Source organism: Pan paniscus, chromosome 1, assembly GCF_029289425.2.
Source record: "Pan paniscus chromosome 1, NHGRI_mPanPan1-v2.0_pri, whole genome shotgun sequence".
Lineage (NCBI taxonomy): Eukaryota > Metazoa > Chordata > Mammalia > Primates > Hominidae > Pan > Pan paniscus.
The window spans coordinates 72,352,613-72,368,665 of NC_073249.2; the positions used below are offsets into that span (position 1 = coordinate 72,352,613).

At 40.4% G+C, this 16,053-nt stretch overlaps 1 long non-coding RNA gene across 1 annotated transcript; it reads right to left on the reverse strand.

Moving 5' to 3' along the window:
- Positions 1 to 103: 103 nt before the first annotated feature.
- LOC130541415 (uncharacterized) lies at positions 104 to 15,830 on the reverse strand. The gene is made up of 4 exons (XR_008955468.2): positions 14,908 to 15,830; positions 9,476 to 9,695; positions 3,016 to 3,118; positions 104 to 393 (listed from the first exon to the last, which is right to left on the reverse strand). It is a non-coding gene; the product is annotated as an uncharacterized LOC130541415 (long non-coding RNA).
- Positions 15,831 to 16,053: the final 223 nt, after the last annotated feature.

Here is a 16,053-nt window from a genome sequence, read left to right on the forward strand (position 1 = left end):
GTCTCACCTCTGCTTATACCCAGAAGTAGAACCATTCTGATCTATCTGTAGTCAGATTAATTGAACAGGACTCTGAAACCCCAAGTAGTTTACACAGCCTGTCTGTCTTTCAAGGCTCTTGCAAGCTCTTCTCTTTATTGAGAAAGGGAAAAAAGACATCAGTTGGGATGGCAATTCCTTGATTCCTTTATCAGGTCAGCTTTTTCCTGAAGGGTCTCCTTGCCCCTCAAGGCATCTCCTCATCTGAAACTCACTTCACACTGTGATGGCTGGATGCAGGGATGCTCTTGTTCTGTTGCCTTGGTAACAACTTCTGTTTGTTGATAACGAAGTTTACTGTGTGTTTGTCATTGTTTTCCCTCTGCCTCATGATAAAAGAGGGGTGAATAAACTCTGTGGATTAGGCGAAACGAAGGGCCATCTGGTGAGTGAAGGAAGAGGAAAGAGGAAGAACAGAAAACCTCTAGAAAGGCCCCTGTTGGGTCTTTGGGGGCTATGGAGTAGTTATGCATTTCACAAAAGCTATTAAAACCAGGAATTACTTTATCTGGAAGAACTTAAAGGCAGGTAAATAAAGACCTTGACATGACAGACCAATTCCTACAAGAATCATAAGAACAGGGGACTCCAGAGAAAGTGCTGAAAATCTCTTCAGGGTAGACTGGATAACCACATTTCATATGTTTTCCTCATCCTCAATGAACTTAGGTGTTATGGATCCACTGACATTTACTAAGGGCCTACTCAGAGCAAGGCTCTATGATTAACAGTACAATTTGGCAAAAACCTTCCTTAGTGTCCACATATCATATGCATCCTTAAAGCACAAGTATATTCAAATGGTTTTACTTAACATTAGCTTAGTATATATCCTTATTTTTATTTTTCTTAATTTGGAAGACTTGGCATAGTTGCATCAAAAAAGACAACTTCTAGACTTGTGATTTGGAGAAAGAAGAGCATTCTGATCCATTTCAACTGCTAAGCTTTGAAACCTGCATATGTAAGTTACTGTTAATTCTTTGTGTTGTCACCAAGTACAACTTTTACATTACAACAAGAGCAAGGTGGGTTGAGTGGGGATAATTTAGTTTGAATGTCAACTACAGGTATAAAAAATGTACATTTACAGCTTTTTCATCCTTTTATTTATGCATTTATCACATAATTATTGGATTCTGAGTATTTGTCTAGTGTACGAGGCACTAGGGGAATAGTAGTGAAGAAAACAATAGAACATCTCTGCCTTTATAGATGCTGTAATCTCTTCCAGTCCCATAATCAATGTTGATGCTCACATATGTGCTTCCGGTGTTAGCAGAAATTTGTTGTAGGATATAGAGTTGCCACCCCCAAAGTTTACCATAAAATTACACAACTTCAGAGGAGAGTCTTCAGATACCATTATCTCCAACCTCGTATTTAAAGCAAAAATTTGTTTCAAGCATCCCTTGAGGTGCTTACCACCTTCCACCTATTCCTTCATCTCTCACTTCTTATCTAGCAGCGACTCTACTTAAAGAACATTCCCCAAATCTATCTGCCCACATCTGTTATCTGTCTCAGTCTAATAGTCTCCTAGCTGGTCTCTCTGCTTCCATTCTTTTCCTCCTTCAAAATCCATTCTCTACACAGCTGACAGAGTGATCTTTTAAAAATGCAAATCAGATAATGTCTTCTCTTCTTAAAACCCTCTGAAGGTTCTCGGCTGCACTTAGATCACAATTTTAACTTTCCAGCCTCCCCATAAGCCCCTGACCTGCTTAGGTCTTCACCCACCTCTCTGACCTCGCTTGCCTGCCATCCCGGCACAGCACTCATTACTACCTGGGGCATAATTGCATGACTGATTATTTCTGTGACTGCCCCCAACCACCACACACACACACACACACACACACACACACACACACACACGAAAACACACACTAAAAACTAAGCTCCTTGGCAGCCATTGCTTTGTCTGATTTATTTCTACTTATTAAAAAAATGTCTTGCAGAGTAGGGCATTCATAATTATTTGTTAAAATTTTTAAAATGTAGCATTTTTAATGCCTCTTTTAATGACAAGAACTATCTGTATTATAAGGTCCCCAATGTATATATTAAGAGTTTATTTAGTTTTTTCATATATTGTGCAAAATTTTCTTTCTACTTACATGAAATTAACCAATTTCCTATCTATGTAAGCTCTTTAAATGTTGCATGGAGCTTCTATGCCTTACTACATTTTTTGTTTTCCATGTGAAACACTAACAGTTGCTTTAACCATTTGACCTGTGGAGATTTTCAAATCCTTTTCTCTTTTGTTTCCTTTTCTCTTGAAAACTACCAGTTTGCCTAGTTTCCTCTTAAAATGTAGGGATTGGTTTAGTTATATATCACAGCTATCTAGGGAAGACAAGATGAGTCAATTAACAGGAAACATTTGGCTGGTGAAAAAGAAACTTGATCCAATGTTATAAAATGTCTATTGATCACTTATATGAAACTAGTTTAATGTCTGACCAATTAAACCTAATTGAAGTCTCTGCTCTGCCAAGCCAAGTACACCTTCTATTGGATTTTAAGCAATGAACTGATGTGCATATAGTGGAAGGAACTGCAACCAATCCTCTGTTCTTAACTGCTCTGAATACATGCTGGTGCTCAATAAATATGGTATCAAAATAATTATAATAAAATTATGTGAAATCCAAGATGTGGTAATTAATGAAGAAGTATTTGAACTGTCAGTGGCATCTTGAGCCCTAAAGGGAAAAATAATAACCTGACAATATAAGTGAAATATGAGATCAACCAATTAATTAGCAGAATAATTTAATCTGATGCTCTGAAAGTAAGCCAATTAAAATTCACTGTTACTATTTAACATTGATTAAGCAAGGTGCTAGATCCGGAATACAGTTTGAAAATAAACCTATTCCTACCTTCAGGGAACTTAAAGCTAATTTAAGCAGCTGTATATGAAAGGACAAAGGAATAGGAGGTATGGTGTTGATTTGATTTACTTACTGGAGCTCCTTCCTCTGGGGAAGGAGCAGCGGAGGGCTGTCATCACCACTGCACTCTTCCAACCTTCTCTTCTGCTCATTCACCAGTTCCATCCTCATCTGACCTACACTGGAGATAGCAGAGGTAAAGTTAGGACAGAGAAATTATTTAAAAACACAAAAACAAAACAAGCTTTCCAGAAAATGTGAAATCTTCCACACTTGTGCTAGTTAGTGGAAAAGAGGAATGCAGATATAATTAGTGCTTCTGATAATTCATTAGGAATAATTTATGAGCTACTAATGAAACAACAATAACAATAAATATGAAAACAACTGAAACCATCTTGCCTTCCAGCTTACTTAAGGGAATGCATGTACCCACTCAAATTTAATGATACAAGAATAAACCACAAAGTAGCCCATTAACTACTCATTTAACTTTAATGAATTTTGATCTGTGAAATAAGTAATAATAATCTAAATGCATTTATAATCTGCAAAATGTTCTTTAACTTATCGTAAGCCTTCTCCTTGTGAAATACTTGAGTATTATGGTCTCCCCTCTGAGACCTCTGTTCACAGTGTTGGCTGAACAACATTTTGGTGTCATAACACTGTCCCTGAAAAGAGAATTCCCTATTCTTTCCATCTTACTAGAAGGAAAACAGGAGAGGAACCTCCTTTTTTTTCTTTTCAGAACTGCATGTATACTGTTTGGACACTGAATTGCCTTTCTAGGAGTTCCAATAGATTGTGTTGAGGTATTTATCCTGTTCTTTTCTCCTTGGCAAGCATTTGCATTCCTATGTAAGATGTTGGGGACAACTAATTCTGGCTGTACACTAAACAAAGCTGTCTGTCTCAAAAGAGACTCACCCAAGATGTAGGACTGACAACCATCACACTTTCATTATAGCATTCATCAATGTAATAGGCCAAAATGGATGCTAATTTGCCAAAATGTGTTGTAGGCTGTGCAAACACACTAAATTATTGTGCTTTAGGACAAGAGAGCTCTGGATTCATCTACTAAAGCTATTACCAACCCACAGAACAACATTTACCAACATCTATATTCCACTTACCTGTTCATGACTCTGAGTTAAGAAGTACAAGTTTGCCTAAACCAATCGCACTGCCCATAGCTTGAGCAGATTTCTTAATATGTATTTCCATGAAAACAGAATGGTAACAATAATGAAAGCTATGAGTAATTGAGCTCTTACTAAAGTTTACTAAAGCTAAGTGCTCTCCTTGCATTATTTCATTAAATCCTCACAACTTACGAGGTAGACATTACCATTAATTCCCATTTTATAGAGATAAAGAAATTGAAGCCTAAAAGTTAAGTAACATGGTAATTATCAGAGAAAAATGTGTAAGCCCAAGCCTGTCTCCTTTCTGGGAACCTGTGTGATTTATTCTTCTTTGGAAATAATGTGCTAGGGTATAAAGGCCATAATCATTGCTTGAACATACATGTTTTTGACAACATACATGTCATTGCTCTGACAACACATCAGTATGCTTAGCCCTTGTGTCCACTGACTTGATCTCTCCTTAAATCTTTATATGCATTGTACATGATTATTCTAACAATTTTACAACAAATTTCTGAACCTGAGGGCACTAACATCTCCATGGTGATCACTCTTCCTCCACTGTGGCCATGGTCACATTTGCACTATGTGATAACATCTAGTTAATTGAGCTAACTTATATTATTTTTCTCATCAGCCTAGTCTAAAATTAGCCATTTGAACCTCCACCTCTGCTCAGAAAGAAGAAATAGAAAAGAAAATTGAGGTTTTTTTTTTGATAGTTGCTATGTATCACTTTCTTTGTCTTGAGACTTAAAAAAATAAAGTTTGAAACTGTAGCAGATTAAGAACTCTGGACCAAATCTATTTTTCCTCCTCAGTTTTCTACTCTTCCTTGAAATTTCTTGGTGTCTCCTATTTATTTAGTGTTGCAAAGTCTGGTTTAAAGTCTGGCTGCCCTAAGTAACCTGTACAAAAGCTCTTCTCTACTTTAGTTCCCCAATCCAGTGACCAAGGGCCACACAGCTGTAGGAAAGCTTTTGTTTGATTTTTACGTGGCACTCATGATTTTATATTTCTTCCCACTCAGAAGGGAAAGGTCTAGGGGACAAATGACATGGAACATCAAAGTAATTATCTGAGTGTTTGGGACTAGTGAGCTCACAGTGTACATAGGTGACAGTGAGGAAGTGATTTTGCCTAACCTGACTCAGACTCCTTTCTCTAGAATGACCCTGGTTCCTTTGTCATTCTAACTGGGGGTGTTCTGAGGGCTGGGGAGATGACATGATCCATCAGAGTTATATAACGAGTTAGCCACAAGGCTGAGATCAGAAACCTGTTCTAACTTCTGCCTCATCCACCTTTTTGGCCGTCTCACCATACTCTTTATCTGAGCTAAATTCAAGAAATCCGGACTGTGAAAAATAATGACTCTGATGCTGTCTTTCCCTCAACTGAACCTAAGAGAAAAGTCCTCAATGATCAAACATACCGGGCACACCCTTACCACCATGCAGGTAGCCAGATAACCAGGGAATGCTACTGGGGCACAGGGAGGGCGAAGGTAAATCATTCTGATTGACAAACAGACACTGCTCCCTGGTCTGGTGAGTTTTATAGACAGAGTGAGGCAGAGCACCAAGGTAATTACTTCAATTATGCAAATCAATGACCCAAATAGGAACTTCCTTTTGTACAGAGTCCCAGCATTCACAAGCCTGGTCAGCCGCTCAAATGACCAAATTTTACCTGGTTTCATTAACATGTAATCCTTAAAATGCATGTTCACCCAACTAATGTAATTGCTTGGTCTCTGCAGATGGAATTCTTCCCAAATGTGTAAGTGGCTCTTAGTAGTTTAAAAAGTTTTAAATGCACAGTAAGTACTTTATACATAGTCTGTTGACCGTTAATAGTTTTACAAAATGGAAGTCAGCAGAGAGGACCATTCAAGTGCAGATGGCACAATTACTGACTGCCAACCTGACTCTCCCTTCTGCAGGATTGCTGCCCCTTTGCCAACCCCACTGTGGTTTGAGGAAGCTGACATATATTATTGGTTCTTTGGTGCGGTATTAGGAAAGGGAGATATTCCAAGCCACATCTTTACATCCAGAACAATGCATGAGGTTGAGATACTGCCTGATTATTTAAAAAAAATTGAAGCTGGCCTTATATTTGCCCCTCAAATTGATAATTGGGTTCTGACTTTATTTTTGCCTCTTCACTTAGTTTCTTTTAATATTCACCCACCTACCCCAATGGCTTCTTCTTTTCCTAAATGCAATTTCATGATGAAAATTTGAAAATAATGTGAGAGCAGTTGATTGTCAGGGAAGGCAGTTGCCTCTGCCTCTTTCTTATTAGAGATATGTTAATAAAACACTATTGAATGTTTTTGTTTTAAATACCCAGAGAGAAAGATGCATATGTAAGGAAATTGATATGTCAGATATGTAATATACAATTATTATACTATGCTTTTAATCAAATGTATATAGTTTAAATTTATATACATTGTATACATAATGCATATTATATTTAAATATACAATACAGTATGAGGAAAACCCAACAATATATTTTAGAAAATTGAATGCTCACTTTAAAAAAGCCTATCATTTTTGTACCTATGGAATACTTCAGAAAGTTAATTTTCTCTACAAACTGTAGTAATTGTAACAAGAATATCCTAATATGACTCAGATGCTCACGAACAACTTCCATATATTGAAAATTGGTTCTTAAACAGGATTTTAGGCTGTCATTTTCATAAGTGAGATTATATTCTGTGCACATAGTTCTGTTTTTAATAAATTTTAAATATGAAATTAATATAAAAACTCCATTGAAATTTTTTAAGGGCAAAGGCGCTACTTCTCTTCTTCTGATTGCTTCACTCCATAAAATCTTCTGAACACTTCATCTAGGCATTGCGTCTTCCAGCAGCCATATTACTGTTACCCTGTTAATGTATTTTATGAAGACAACAATACTAAGTATATGGATTTGCTATAGGCTGGAAGTTGCTATCTAGGAACAACTAACTGAACGGCAAGTCATATCTTGTTTCTGAAAACATCATAAATGCTGTTAAAGCATTATTTCTGAGTTTGTCTGTGAGGATGTTTCTGGAGGAGACTGGCATTTGAGTCAATGAACTGAGTAAGAAAGATCCACCCTTACCCAACCTGGCAGGCACCGTCCAATTAGCTGAGGGCCCAGATAGAACAGAAAGGCAGAGGAGAGATGAATTATCTCTTTCTCTTCTGGAACTAAGACACCCTTCTTCTCCTATCTTTGGACATCAGAACTCCAGGTTCTATGGCCTTTGGATTCTGCAATTTATATGAGCGGTGCCCCCAGTTCTCATGCATTCAGCTTTGGACTGAGAGTTACACTGTCTTCTCATCTGGTTCTCAGGCCTTTGGACTTGGACTGAGCCATCCTACTGGCTTCCCTGGGTCTCCAGCTTGCAGATGGTCTGTGTGAGACTTCTCAGCCTCCATAATCTTGTACGTTATTTCCCCTAATAACTAACTTCCTTCCTTGTTTCTCCCCTTCCTTTCCTTTCTTATCTTTCCTTTCCTCCTTCCCTTCCCTCCTTCTTCCCTTCCTTCTTTTTTCCTTTCTCATCTTTTCTTCCCTTCCTTCCTTTCTTCCTTCCTTCCTCCTTTCCCCCTTTCTCTCTTCCCTCCTTCCCACCTTCCTCGTTTATCTTTCTCTCCCTCCCTCCCCCACTCTCTTTCTTTCTCTCTCTCTCTTTCTTTCCTTTTCCTTCTATTGATTTAGTTTCACTGGAGAACCTTGACTAATACAGAGCCCTTGGAATAATTTTATTTTCTTGATGACTCCCAGATTGCCCTTTCTCAGCATGATATTTTACTTCTACCCACATGAAATTAGATGTTGCCCTCAAGAGTCTGTCTATGTCTCCTTCTTTTCTTTTTCCTTATGTTCTTCCTTAGTAATCTTAAGCTCACTCAAGGCTATTTACTATTATCTTATGTAGAGCTTTATCCTTCTCAATCTTCAGGGCCAAACTTTCTCTAAATTCATTTTTTTTCATTTCCATGATGGGCATCTTCATGCATACCAAACTAAGCATATCAGTTTTTCCAGAAAAGTTTGCCACTGTTCAATGTTCTTTATTCAGGTTACTATCAGAAGATTTTCCTAGACATTTAGATTTAAAACTTTTGAGTCATCCTTGACTTTTTCCCCCTCAGCCTGGCACATCTAATCATTTGGTGGTCTCTCAGCTAACTCTCTGTTTTCTTTCACTCCCTTCTTATCCACCCAACTAAACATTCATTCTCTTCTCATCTAGGTTATTAAAATGGTCTCCTAACCATCCTCTCTGCCTTCATTCCAACCAACATAGACTACACACTTACATTGCAAAATACCCATTTCTGATCATATCTGTCATTGACTAAGGTTGTTAAGGACACACATAATCTAGCAACTAAGGATCACAATGCTCAGGTTATATTTGAAGCCTCTCCTACTTACCTTTCCAATATCAAATCAAATATCCACTTTTATTTACCCTTTACCCCATTAAGCAGACTCATTTGCTGCTTTCCCTAGACATCTAGAATTTTTCTGTCTCTTTTTTGATTAGAAAGCCCTTTTTCTGCACAATGAAACATGACCTCTCCTTTAGGATCCAACCAGAAGTCAGCCGCCTTCACACAGCCTCCCCTTGTGTTGTGCTTTTTTGTCATTTCTCTTGTTCCCTCCCCAACCTCATGTATTACTGAAAGGTAATTCTCTCTCTTCTGAATTTACACTTAATTTTTTAATTAACCAACTTCTCTGTGTTTTTCCGTTTATAATCCCATGGCATTTTACCCATAGCTCTTAGGGCAATTATGCACTTTGCATTGATTCTGGAGATGTTCCTCCATAAATATCTGGTGGATGAATGAATGCAGCCTTTATAGATTTTTTTTTCCTCTAACAAGTCTGATTTCACAGACTCTAAGTCAATTGAAAAAATATTATACGTGAAGTGAATTTATGTATGCTTGCAACAAGTTATTTTAAAGGATAATTTGAAAGGGTGCTTATTTCTGGTGTGGGATTGCAATTCTTAATATAACTATAAAAAGAAAAAAATAAGCTAGTGATGGGATGGTTTTGTGATATTCTCTTACAGAATATTTTAGTCAAAATTTTGTATAATAAGGCAGAGAGTGAGCTCAGCACAATTAATAGCAACAGCATCAATAATTTAATAAGCACTATTCACTGAGAACCAAATATGTGCCAGAAACTGTTCCATATAATATGTACATATTATTTCTATTTTTACATTTTACAGATTTGCAAATTGAGGCTTAAAGGGATTAACTTTAATTCTCTAACTACTCAAGCTTAACATTTAAAATCCATACTTAAGTCTTATTTTTCTGGATCAGAATCTACTCACCATATTACTCCAGGAACTTCCCTTTTCCCTTGTAAATTCTGTTCCATTTTTGGCCAAACCATGGTTTGCCTCTGCTGCATTAGTGTGAAGTCATTTTTTTTTCCAGACATTGTGGCGGTAGTTCCCAGATGTCTGAAAAGATGAAGTTATCAGTGCACGAGCAGCCAGGGCTTTTCTTCATGTTGATTCACCTTAGGACACAGCCCAACAATGCCTGCAACTGAAAGTCATGTACATTAGCACAGCTCTGCCTCAACCATGAGCCCAGGACACAGAGCTGTGCACCAAGCATGATTCTTTCTGTTAATATCAATTGGCATAATTTAGCTTAACATATTTAATCTTAGAAGTGTAGTAATCGTCAAACAAAAATGTCTACAGTGACCTATTAGAACGGAAACTTCCATCATAAGAGCCACTCTTTGGAGCCTTGCAAGTTCACTGTTATATAAGCTTACTTGAGGGAGTTCCCTATGGGTAATGTAGTGAGAATAAAGAACTTGGGGTTCAAATCGTGACTCTACTGCTTAGGAGCTATGTGGCTTCTAGGTGTGTTTCCCTGTTTCTGTAATAGGTGGGCAGAGGGGTAAGGAAGGAGATAACATCTATTTTTTAAAATGGTATGAGGACTGTAGGAAACATATGGACCTGGTACAGATGAAATGCCCCCAAAATGATAGTTATTACTGTTATTACTCTCACAGGAAATTCCTATCCCTTAGCAGAAGAAAGGGTTCTGTATTAGTTTCCTGTGGCTTCTGTAACAAATTATAATAAACCAGGTGGCTTAAAAAAACAGTTAGCTCTTGCACAGTTTTGGGGGCCAGAAGTCTGAAATCAACCTGTTGGCAGGATTGTGCCTCCTCTGGAGGCCCTGAGGGGAAATCTATTATTTTCCTCTTCCACCTTCTGGTGGCTGCTGACTTGCTTGACTTATGCCCACATCACTGCAATCTCTGCGTCCAGGGGCACGTTACCTCCTCCTCTTCTGTCTGTGCTCTTCCTCTTATAAGGACACCACTCACTTAGGACCTGCTCATTTAACTCAGAATGATGTCCTCATCTCGACATCTTTAACTTAATTACCTCGGCAAAGACTCTTTTTCCAAATAAACTAGCATTCACAGGTTCTGGGATTAGGATGTGAACATGTTTGTGGGAATGTGAACAACTCAACTCACTACAGGTCCTGAAGGATTAAGTTTTTTGTTGATTTTTTGGGGGCAGGTGTACATGTGTGGTACACAGGATGCTGAGTGGGATAATGCAGTGATGTTATTGACAACCAGGGGGCAGCATACGAGGCCAAAACAGATTCTGAGAGTGGGGAGTAAGGCTGAGGAAACCAGAGAAACAAGCTGAAACAATAGGAGATGCAGGAGGCCTGGGTTTGGGGAGACCTAGGCTCTAGGTGTGGTCTTTGCCCCAATTCACAGTGCAACAGAGGGCAAGACATCTCTATGGGCCTGTTTCCCCATATACAAAATGAGAAAGATTGGAGTGGAGCAGGGATTTTAAATTGACTGCTTGCAGGCTGAATGCAACGTGCCTGTGTATATCAATTGTATCATCTAAAAATCTGAATATTTTTAAGTTGGCAGCCATCATATAAAAATTAGTATAGCTTCTCTCAAAAATCATATGTAACAGGCACTGGACACGCAGTCTCCAATGCTGATGATGCGTTCTAGGAGGGTGACCCTACCATTCAGCTTGGCACAGACCCCCTTGTGTACTACCTAGCCCACCACACCCCATTGTCTTCTGACATTGTGGTTGACGGCCAGTGCCTTTTGTCATCCCCTCACACTGCAGATTCCCTGATGGTCAAGACATATTTTTCTGTATCCAGGTTTCTATCAATAGTGAGATGCAGGTGGATGATTTTTCCTATACCTAGTTGGGTTCACTCAACTTACATAACCTGCATGAGGCCTCTAGAGTTTTGCCTTTGTGACCCCAAGTCAGAAGACTGAGACCACTGGTCCTCTCTGGGATGCCAATGACCTCAGTGCCAGAAGGGAAGGTCGGGGGGGCGGGGTGGTGCTAGAGACTAGCTTGATCTATGTCTGCAAATAACTCTCCGTGTGCCCACCCAGGTATGTGAATCCACCAGCTGTGTGAATCTACCTGTCTTAGGACTACTTCACAATTCATAGGACAATGTTCTGGCAACTCTTATTGCTCCTTTCCCCAATTTTCTCCATTCTCAGACTTCTTTCCCTCATCTCTCTGTACACATCCGTGGGACTCCTGCTACAGGATCTTTTACCCTTCAGTTCCTGCCATTGAGTCCCCATCCTGCGGTTTGTTTTCATTTTTTTAGTAGCAGTTCCTCCTTCATCCTAGACTTTCCTGCTCTCTCCTGCATGATTCATGACTTAGTTCTGCAGAGCATTTTTAGAGCCTTGTTTGCAACGGAAGAGAACTAGGGAAACTAAGCAGCATATTGTCTTCAATCTGGTCCCTCTCATAAGGGATCTAAGCTAATTCTTACGATTGTAATCCTGCAGTAATGGACCATCTGAGAAGACAGTCTCTCTCTCTCAGTGGGAGCCTCCTATGACTTAGGAAAGAGTCATGTGCCCAGGTGTTGCCAGGGCTGAGCTTGCCTGCCCACTCTTCACAGAAGCTGCCCTGATCTCAAGGTCTCATTGTTACTTGTGCTTACCCAGAGTCCCTGTCTGACACAGAAGAGTGATGCCATCTCGTCTCCCCACCTTCCCAACAATTTTTAAACCTCTGGGTGCTGCTACCAGCTTGCCTGGAAGGTGGGGTTCTAATAATGACAATTAGCTAAATATACAAAGAAAAGAGAAGGGCAAGGTCTCTCCCAAGCAGGAGCCGCCCTGCTTTTATTTTTATTTCTGTGTGTGTGTGTGTGTGTGTGTGTGTGTGTGTGTGTGTGTGTGTGTTTCTAAACTTCCCAACAGCTACTAAGCTAAGAAAGTTTTAAATATATACAAAAACTACAGAAAGGCTTTCTCTCCTTTGAATCTTTAGCTCTGCGTAGTTCAAGTCAACAAAGAGCTAGTGGTGTCTCCTTGGTGCCTTGGCTATGCTTGTGTTCAGTTTTGAGGCAACAAAATGTGGAGATAATGCTAGCTTTATAGTAAGGGTACACATGATCAGCAGGGAAACAAGCACAGCTCGAAAAGGCAGAGCAGAAGGAACAGTTTGGTACGTACAGAGGAAGGTGGACTGAGAGGCAGGAAAGGATGATTGAGGCAAAAAATGATATTATTCCTGGTTCATTTTGGAGATGATGACAATCCCAAGGCTTCTGCAGACTCCAAGGACAGGAAATACTTCTTAAAGACCACGTGGTTCCCTCAACAGTGTGTGCGCATTTCAAATTACGTCCTATTATACCTCCCATTTTTCTCCATTCTGCGTATGAATGGATGGTGCCACTGTTAACCCAGTTGCTCAAGCTGGAGGTGCAGATTCCTCCTAATCCCCACTGGCTTCTTCTCTCCTTTGCCTTTTTTAATCACTGGATCAGTCGCTTCTGCTTTCTCAGTGTTGACTCCATGCCCACTTCTCCTCCCCTGCCCTTCTAGGTCTATTGCAGGGCTTTCCTAACTCATTTCAGCCTCTAGTCTCTTCCTGTCCCATTTCTCCTTTATTCTACCACAACTGCCAATTTGATCATGTTACTAATAGGCTTGAAATATTAAAAACAAATCTTCCAAGGCTCCTATGAAACAAAATTCCCAATCCCTAGCTGACATTCAGCCCTGATATTTTGGTGTCTTCTCTTCTCCCCTTTGATCTATACACAAAACGTCCTGCACACTAGATTGTGCAGCTCCTTGATGATGCTATACTGTTTCCACATCAGCGCCCTCACACCCCCGTGCCCTTTCCCAGACTTCCCCTTACTTCACTCCTGCACCTGCAAGCTCTGTTTGTGCCAGGAAAGTTCAACTTGTCCTGAAAGTACCGGCTTACTGTGACATCTTCCCTAGGTTGCTGTCTCCTTGGCTCAAGGCAAAGCACACCCCTCCCCTTCCCACATCACTCTCCGAAGACCTCATAGACCTCTGCTGGCCCTTTATCACCTGTACTCCCATCATTTGCATGCAGGTCTGATCCTACCACCAACAAGGGAATTGAAGAAAGGGTCCAGATCTCATTTATTTTCTTCTCTCTAGCCCTTAGCAGAATGTCTACAGCATATTAGATTTTCATTAAATACACTCATTCACTGAACAAATATCTCTAAATCATCTATTCTGTATCAGGCAGTATTTAAGGCCCTAGAGATGTAGCAGTGAAACACCATGGGGGACAATTATCTGCCCTCATGGAGCATACACGGTGGTATGGGAGCCAGGGAGTAAACCAGATAAATAGTAAAAACATACTGTGTTACCCAGTGATGAGTGCCAAGGAGAAAACCCAAGCCCACCTAGAGGAGGGATGTGAAGAAATACGTGCTGAGTAAATGAGCTGTTCCTTCTCCTGGGGAATTTTATAAAATTTCAGGACAAGGGAATGGAGGGATACACTTGAGATGAATAAATTTGAGAGAAGCATGAGATCTAGATAGTACTCATTAATGTTTGAAAAATCTGGTATTGACCCTCCAGTGAGAGGGATTCAGAAGAACTTATGGTCTGTGAGCAATAGAATGAGCAAATGTTTATCTAAAATAAATGATTTTGCAAACTGCCTGCAATATCAAAATCTTGCAGCTTCTACCTGAATATTAGCATCTAGATCTGTGCATTTCTTTCCCTCGACGGGACTGAAGGCTTTTTTTTTTTTCCTGTGTTCCTCTCTCACATGAACACCTGGGTCCTCCTCATTGCAGATGCCTTGCCCTGCCTCCTGCCCTCCCCATTAATCTGTGGTAAAGGTGGAAAGGTAATTCAGGCAACCTGGCCACTGTCACGATTCCTCCTAGCACCACACACACACACACTCTGTCACACACACAACACTCACACCCACACAACGCACACACACTTATTCACTCACACTATGCTCACACAATACACACACTAACTCATTCACACAGCACTCACAATACACTCATTTACTCAAACACACACACACAACACTCACACATATTCATTCACACAACACACACATAGCACATACACAATTCACACACATTCACACACAACACTCACACAAACTCACATAGCACACACAATGCACACACTTATTCACTCACATAATACACTCACTCACAGCACACACACAACACACTCATTCACACAACACCCACACACACACTCACACACCACTCATATACACACTGACTTTCACACACACCCTTATACACACAACACACTCACACTTCCTTACACACACTCTCCTATATGCATGCTTACTTGTTCACACACATACACACACACAGACACACCCTTTCACAAACACACTAAAATCCCAGCAGCAGCGGCTCCACTCTCCTTTCTTACTTGTCATTAGCCCATGAAGAGGTTTGCTTAGGCTGCCACAGCACAGAGTCCCAGCTGCGCCGTTTCTCCCCCCAGGCACTTTGGAATGTGGTAACTTAAGGCCTGTTGCTGGGTCACAGGTCAGTTTTAAGGAAGTAACCTCCGAGCTGTTTCTGCTTATTTTGCTGTCCAAGAACTCTAGGTTTCCTCATTCCAGTGTCTGTGGGGGTGACTGCTAGGGGCTGAATTGTGTTTCCCCTGCCTGCCTCAAAAAAAAAAAAAAAAAAAGTCACACACTGAAGTCCTAACCCTCTACCACAGAATGTTACTGTATTTGGAGACACGGTCTGTAAAGAGGTGATTAAGGCAAAACGAAGTCATATGGAAGAGCCCCAGTCCAATATGGCTGGGGTCCTTATAAAAAGAGGGGTTTAAGATATAAACAACACACAGACAGAGGGCCGACCTATGAGGACGCGGGAAGAGGGCAGCCCTCTGCAAGCCAAAGAGAGACCTTACCAGACACCAACCCTTCTGGCACCTTGATCTTGGACTTCCAGCCTTCAGAATGGTGAGAAGATAAATTTCTGTTGTTTCCCTACTTTGTTAGTGAGCCTAATACAGCTGACTAACACAGTGACATTGTCCTTTCTCATCTGCGGCCACCTGCCCTTAGTGCACTGACCTCCTCTTTCACAGTGGATGTGAGAGGCAGCCTGGATGCAGCCTCCTTCCCAGGAAAACAAATCTCACATTATAGAACTCCCACGACTTGTGATGTGTGGGGCAGCTCTCCAGCGCAACCCCATGAAGGCTTTGGAGCAAGCCTCTGTTCTCTGACACAGGTGTGGCTCTATTCTCCTTGAGTGGAACACCCATTTCCAGGTCCCCCTTCATGTCCTCACCCTGCCCAGCAGGGAGGAAGCAGCCCTCCAGGAAGGCAAGAACTTCTTTGATCTGACCAAGTGGCCCTGCCTGGTATTTTCCAAAGAAACTCGCTTCATTAGACATGTTATTGACCAGTCAAGGAAGAAATTAAATTACTCCAAATCAGAAACTGAATTAATTAAAACAATTATTACTCTCACCTGCAGGACCAAAATGGGGTTGTTAAGATTGTGTTTTCCCCACCTCTAAGAGAAAAATCTTCTTTGCTTTCCATTTTGA